Raw genomic sequence first — 7,233 nt, 5'->3', positions numbered from 1 at the left:
ATTTAGGAAGGGAAGAGCAAGAGGAAGAATGAATATATATATATATATCTATATATATATATATATATATGTATATGTATACATATATATATGTATATGTATACATGATTTATATTTTACTTTACATCTAAAAAATAAATTGTATAGATTAGATGTTGTATATAACATATATAATTTATATTGTTGTTTGATACAACACACTCAAAGAGACCTCAGGCTTTAACTGAAATATTTGAGTGAACTTTGCCTCCACTGAGCAGGTGCCCCTTCAAGGCAAGCTGACAGGTGCTTGTGTGTCAGGCTCCTGAGCCAGGGCACATGGCACTCGCCCCTAGAAAGGCCCTTTAGAGCACTGAACAGACTGGACATGTGCATGTAGTGGGCTCTGGAGTCAGGCTGCCTGGGTTTATATCCAGGCCTGCCACCCACAGCTGTGGGAACTCTCTAAGCCTCTGTAAAGGGAGGGAGTAAAGGAAAGAACTATATCATAGCACTGTTTGCAGCACTGCAGGAGCTGAGGTACTTTAAGCACTTAGCCCAGTGCCTGGAACATGGTAAACACCCAATAAGTGTTTGCTCTGATTAATACACCTGTATTTATCTTAATGTAATGAAGTCCACCACGCCCTGCTGGAGGGCTTAGGGAGATATGTAGGTTTAGCCTGTGGCTTCAGGTAGACCTTGGCACACAGCCCTGGGCAACTGCAAGTTAGTTTCTCCAGTTTCTGAAGCCAGGATGGCTTTCCACCCTTCCTCTCCTCCCGCTGGAGGAATAGAGAGTAAACAGCCAGAGCATCCAGGCATTCCTTCTCTTGCCCACTTCCTACTTCTTCCCCTAATCTCCACCTCTCGCCACATCCTGAGGAAGAACAAAGTAGCAACAGATGGGGGAAGTGAGACAGGGCCAGGCTGAATGCACTCAACAGCACCCGCTCCCCAAGCTTGCCCAAGGCAGCATGATGATGGCTCAGAGCCTGGCCAGGGCCCTAGAGAGCCCAGATGACAGATAGTTTTGGCTTTGTTTTGGTTTCTTTATGTTGTGGCAAGAGGGAGGACCCTGAGGTGGAAAATGACCCCCCTGCCCCAGCCTCCAGTCCCTACCCCTCTGCCCTGGAATGGTGGTTTCTCCAGACAGTAGGAAAAGAAAGCTCCCTCCCTGCTCCCAGCCTGCTTCCAGACTGGCCACCTGCTCATACTACAGGGTAGGCCTCTCTGGGACTTTTCATGACAAACAGTCTCCTGGGTTGTTTGGGGATGTGGGGTGTGTGTGAGACACTGGGGAGCCTGCTTTCCTGATGAGGTCACTGTTCCCTGAGTTATTACCTTGCTTTCCTTGGCCTGAGCCAGCAGCAGGAATGCCTTAGAGCAGTGTTTGTTTGTGAAACATCAAATCCCTGCCTAGTTACATCCAAGCAGGCTAGCTTGCCTCCAGACCCCAATCCCTCAGTAGGTCTTCAGTCTTTAGTCCTGTGGGTACAGGTGTCTGTTACCTGCCTTGGAACAAAAGGGCTGGAACATGGTTGGGGCAGGATGGGCAGGGGCCAGCTTCCTTCCTGGAGCGGGAGCATGTGGGCAAGGCCTGTGGTCCCCTGGGCCAATGTACTTTGTAGGTTTCATTTGCAGGCTAATTTCGCTGGTAGGGAATATGGGCAAGAGGCCAGGGCAGCATTTGGCAGCAAGGGGACATCTAGAGAGGGAAAGCCGTTTGAATTCACAGTGAAGTCACCCGAGTTGTCACTGCCCTTCACTTCCTGCCTGTGAGCCGATGGCCGTTGGCCTGCACTGACCTGGCCGAGGCACAGCCACCGGGCTGCAAGCACTGGCCCCACAGGCCATGTCGAGGGAGCAGGTAGCCTGGGCCCCTGCCAGCCTGGAGCTCCTGGCTGCCAGCTGCTGGTGGGCCTGGTCCCGCAGTCTGGCCCCAGGCTCTGAACATGATTCTATTTTAGGTTGCTGACTAGCTCTTCAGCCCTCATTCCTGTCTTGAGCTTCCTGAGTCACTTCTCACTCCCAGCTCTGTTTCTTTCTGAATGGAGTGGATTAGCATAACACCATATGTTAGAAGAGCAATTCACAATTTATAAAGCCTTTTTATGCACCAGCTCTCTTCTGGTCTTTCATCAGCCTGTGAGGTCCACCGGGCAGGTAATTTAATCTATGTTTCACAGATGAGCAACAATGGAGGCTCAAAGAAACTCAGGCAGCTTGATCAAGACACCCATGCACACAGGCACACTGCAAGTCAGTGTGGAGTTGAGTCTTAAGAACCAGGCTTCCTGTCTTGAGTCTGGTGTTCATCCCTACCACTCTACCTGTCAAGGTGTGTCCAGGATATAGGGCACTGGCAAATGAGACACTGCAGGACCACCTGTGGTGGCCATTTCTTTTCTTCTTGATGGAGGAAGTTTGCTTCTGGGGAGCACTGCACTTTGGATCCAAGGTATTTAAAATGCTGGTGGGGGATAAGCAGGACTATAGACAAAGTAGAGGAAGTAGCCTGAATTTGCTCCCCCATGAGGGGCCCTTTCTAGATGCTCACTCCTTCCTCAGCACTTTACCCATTCCTTTCACCTTACCTCCAGGCTCCTAAGAAAACCTCTTCTCCCTTCCTTCACTCTCCTAAGGCATAAATGATTGACTACAGTTTAAAGGGCTATTGCTCCAGGCCTTAGCTTACCTTACAATTATGTAGTTTATGCCTCAACTTACAAGAAAAGCATATTCAAACCCACGGTCTTGTGAAAATGAATTAAAGAAAGCGTCACTAAAATGGAGTCAGGAGGTTCAGGAGGGGAGGCTCTCACACCCTTCCACTTCTCTTCAATTGCAAATTCAATAGGAAAAGGTGGATTTTGCTTGTGGATACCACTTCACTACAACAGCAGGAGGAAGGAAAGCTTTCTTCTCCCCTAGGTAACAGCCCAGCCAATGAGGGACAGTGATAACTCAGCCAATGAGAAGCCATTATACTTCAAACTCCCAGTTTATTCCAATGGGCTTGCTGTTTATAACAGCCGCCTTCTATAAAAGAGCGGTCCTTTCCTTTGTTCCCTAAACTTGCTTGTGGTGTTCGCATAGCTTCCGTGTCCCAGTTTGTAGTTCTCTGCTATTCCTTAATAAGTGCATTTTTGCTGGTTAAAGAACCAGAAGTTTTATTTTTAAGGTTATTAGTCTCCAAGAGAAAGTATAAGTTTTTAGCGACTGGCATAGCCTGAGCAGACAACTAGCGAGAACAAACAGCGGCTAGAGCACGGAGTGGGTGTTGAAGCCTCTGTCACCCCCTCCGTAGCACCAGGCACCACCTCAGCTGCTGATCCATGGGGAAGGTCTGCAAGAATCCCAGGAGGGGGCTGGGCAACCAGGGCAAGTGTGGCGCCTTGGGGAGCTCTGGGCATTGGCCATTGCCAGCTAGTGGGGAAGCGCTCTGATATTTCCACACTTGTACCACCATGCTTGGGGGCGCCTTTGTATATTGATGCCAATTGTCTTGTTTAGTCTTTTCTAGGATATTTGGAGGAAGATACTACATTTTCTTTTCAAAGACTGAGGAAACGATATCCATGAGGTTCAACAGCTTCTCAAGCTCTCACAGCTGGTGAGTTTCTGGCAGTTGGGTAAGTTTAGAGCATGGGGTATCCAAGATGGGAGGCTCTTTGTGAGACAGAGGAGATGGGAGCCCTGGGCTGGCAGAGGGCACCACACGGGCTCTAACCCCAGATGTCAAGGAGCAGATTGTGGGGGAACAACAGAAAGAAAAGGTGTGTGTGTGTGTGTGTGTGTGTGTGTGTGTGTGTTTTGATGCTGGCTGGGAAGATGAAGGGGGGTGGAGGTGGGCAGACATGGGAGACATTGTTGGCTTTGCTTCTTGCCCTATATGGGAAGATTGTTACCCAGAGAATGTGATCACATTTGGAGCATTAGCTGTGGCATTTGATTTTAGAAATAGCTGTGTCTTGTTCATCAGGGGCTGCTGATTAACTCCTGATGCCCACCCCCACCCCCTCCCCCACTCCCTGCAATTGCTAAGCTGCGTAGAATCCTGAGCTCTGTGGATTGTGATGCGAGCAAAAACCTGGTTCATGGAGTAGGGCCTCTCTTTGAAGAATTGCTGGGGCCTAGGTTGTCAAAGATTAGGAAACTCAATTTGCTCCTCTGTGGATGGAGTCTGAAATGCTGATCAGCACTTGCCCAGAATTCTAGGTACCACCCCCCAGCCCTGCTATTTCGGGGGCTAGATGGGGTCCAGGTTCCTCCTCCCCTCCCCATTCTTCCTGGAAAAGCACATATGCTTCTTAGGGTATCAGGTAAAGGCCTGGCTGCTTGCCCCCCTGAGAGGAGAGTTTAGCCTCATGACAACCTGTGCTCCAGTGGCTCTGCCCAGGACTCGAGATTTATGAGGTCTCTAGGAGCACCAGGGGTGTGGGAAGGACTTATGATGTGAAATGCTATGAGTCTATCTACTTGGTTTCCCCACAGATCCTGACTAGGGGCTAGGAACCAGGTTGACACGGGTCCTGTGAGTGAACAAGTCCCATGTCAGGTTTCTTCTGCTGCCACTCCCTTGATAGCACATGGCCTTTCCCCAAACTACATGCTCCCTCCCAACAAAGGATATTAATAGGTGTGAGTCTTGTGCCAGGTCCAAAGTGACCAAAAAACCCCCAAAATAAAAAACTTTGTTTCTAGGCACATGGCCTGTCTGCAAAATGAAGTTTTTCTTCCTCTGCACTTTGGCAATGCATTCACCACCAGCCTTTCAACAGAGGCTGACATTTCTTATATTAAAAACTACATGCAATTCCTAAGAATTAGAATCCTTAGGCGAGTTATCTTCGTGTGTTTTTCCTTGCTTGTCCCTAGGTCTCTGCCAATTTAGAGTCAGAGACAACACATCACATGATTCCTTTTAAAATTGGGCTCTGGCTGCTGCTGCTCTGCCTGCCCACTGCCCATCTGCCTGCTCTGAAGGCAACCCAAGTATTGGGAGGGGTGGGGGGACTTCCAGAGAGCACACAAGTAAGAACTGAAATATTTGACTGGACTTGGTCCTAACAGAGGCGATTTTATTACCCTAAATGTCCTGGAAACCCTGTTGCCTCTGGCACAGGAAGGCTCGGGCTCCGTCATCCTGGACAGCAGTCTGCAGCTGGCCTCAGGGTCCTGCAAGTGGCTGCAACGTGAGTCACGGGGCAGTCTCCAGCGAGGCTGAACGTGAGGTGGGCACAGAGGAGAAAGGCTCTTCTTCTCTCGCCTCAGGGGAGAGAGAGACCAGCAGGCTGGGATGGCCACTAGCCTCCCCTGGACTTTGTGGTGGGACTGAGGGCTCAAGATCAGGGAGGAGGGTGAGCCCAGAGAGGATGGGTCATGCCAGGCCAAGCCCTGTCAGAAATGGCCCTAGTGTTGACCGTTGGGCAGGGCCTGTAATATCAAAACCAGACACTGCCTTAGGATGGAAAGAACATTCTGGATTCTTTCTCACAATCCTTTTCATTTAGGTAAAGGAGCAGTGAGGTCCAGATTTATAATTCTTTCCCTTGGTGAAAGCTTCTCAGTCTATGAGGGAGCCTCATACTCTTGTGGTGGTTTATTGAGGTCACAAACAAAGCATACTTTATTTTTATTTGAACTGGTCAGTTAGGATGTTTTATGCCAGGCAAACACTAAATCATGAAATATTTAAATTAAAAATAAGTTAGTTCCTTATAAGTTAGATCTTACAGAAATCTCCAGGTGCCACATACAAATAGAGAACATCAGCTATAAATTAAATAAGTTAAAATAAATAGTAGAATAGATACTCTGATAGGTCCAGCATAAATCACCACCCCTCCCCCCCCCCCATTATCTATACTGTGCAAGACTATTAGTCCATTGAGACTAGGCCCTCACTGAAAGAGAACTCAATGCCCAAATATTCAAGTCATGTTCCAACGTGAGGATTGGGTGCTGAGAGTCTAAAACAATGGCTGAAGGGCAGGGATCAGCAAGGTGAAAGCCCAGAAGCCCAGGCCTTTTATTCCTCCATGCCTCCTTACAGTTGACCTGGAGACATGGAAACAGGTAACTCAGCAAAAGGCAACATGTGGCCACAGAGCAGTAGCCTATGAATAACCATTGAGTCTGAGACTGGTAACGCAGCCAAATTCTTCATTGTACCAAGACCTGACAATTTCCAGCCCAGTCTTGGACTTAAATTTCATCATGGAGTGTCTGATTTTGTTAAATGGGTTGGATTAATTGAAGCTTCTGAATTAGAAAACAAGCCTTTTCGGGGTAGAGTTGACGCTACAGATGACAGATATTCAGGACATGTGCAACTAATGCCCTCCACAGGCAGGCATTTCTAATGGACCACCACACTCCTTCATCTCAGACTCCTCCCCACACAGCACTCTAGGCAGCCTCTGCCCATCATCTGTGTTTAGCATTTGAGACGAAAATTGTTTGCTAACCATGATCCTTCTCTGTGTTCCGAACTATTCTGTGTAAAGGGAAACAAGCACAGGCACTGATGCCTGACACCCATATGGGTCAGGTACCTTCAGACTAATCATGTAACTGCTTTAAACTGTCATCCAGTAGATAGATAAGGCCATCTAACTTAGAGTTGTTAGAAAGATAGGGAGGATGTATGTAAAGTGCTCAGTGTTACGTCTCGTGCATGGTAGGCATTTAACAAATGAGAGCTGTCATTATCACATTATCATTGTAAGTCTATTGATATTAAAGATGGGATTGATGACATTTCCATTAAGAGAGGGAAAGCACAATATTATATATTAGGTTGAACCATATGAAATAAATGATCAATTTATGTTTGACCTATAGAAATGGCAATTTCGTCTAGTTCAACCTACTACATAATGTGTTTCATTTAAGTCACTTTTTCCAACTTTATCAAAATTTTCCTTTCAAACATTGCCCCCAGAGACATACTTCTGTCCCTCAAAACCTTCCTCAGTTACTAGAGTAAGCAAAGCAAGGAGTCTGGTGGACTTAAGGACCTAGTATCTAATACCACTAACTATATCCAGTCACATAACTTCATAAAGCCTTGGCTTCCCCATCTGTAGATTGGGAATAATTGTGCTTTCTTTAACAGGGATTTTGTGAAGATAAGAGATATTGGATGGGAAAGCACTTTTAAAAGTTAAAATCATTATACCAATGCAAGGTATTATTAATTTCACTAGACTATGCCACTTCAGAAAACATTAGCATTCAACATTTAAT

General features: G+C 47.0%; 1 protein-coding gene across 4 annotated transcripts in view; it reads left to right on the top strand.

Moving 5' to 3' along the window:
* The first annotated feature begins 3,074 nt into the window (after nt 1-3,074).
* CRH (corticotropin releasing hormone) overlaps nt 3,075-7,233 on the top strand; it is a 316,144-nt gene continuing 311,985 nt past the window's right edge. For all 4 annotated transcript variants that reach the window (XM_047842572.1, XM_047842569.1, XM_047842568.1 and 1 more), the window contains exons 1-2: nt 3,075-3,326; nt 3,496-3,595. The gene's annotated coding sequence lies outside the window, so the exon portion shown is untranslated. The remainder of the gene's footprint in view (nt 3,327-3,495; nt 3,596-7,233) is intronic.

Source organism: Prionailurus viverrinus, chromosome F2 (genome assembly GCF_022837055.1).
Source record: "Prionailurus viverrinus isolate Anna chromosome F2, UM_Priviv_1.0, whole genome shotgun sequence".
Lineage (NCBI taxonomy): Eukaryota > Metazoa > Chordata > Mammalia > Carnivora > Felidae > Prionailurus > Prionailurus viverrinus.
Note: the sequence above shows the minus strand (reverse complement) of the source record. Positions and strands in the feature narration are given on the sequence as shown.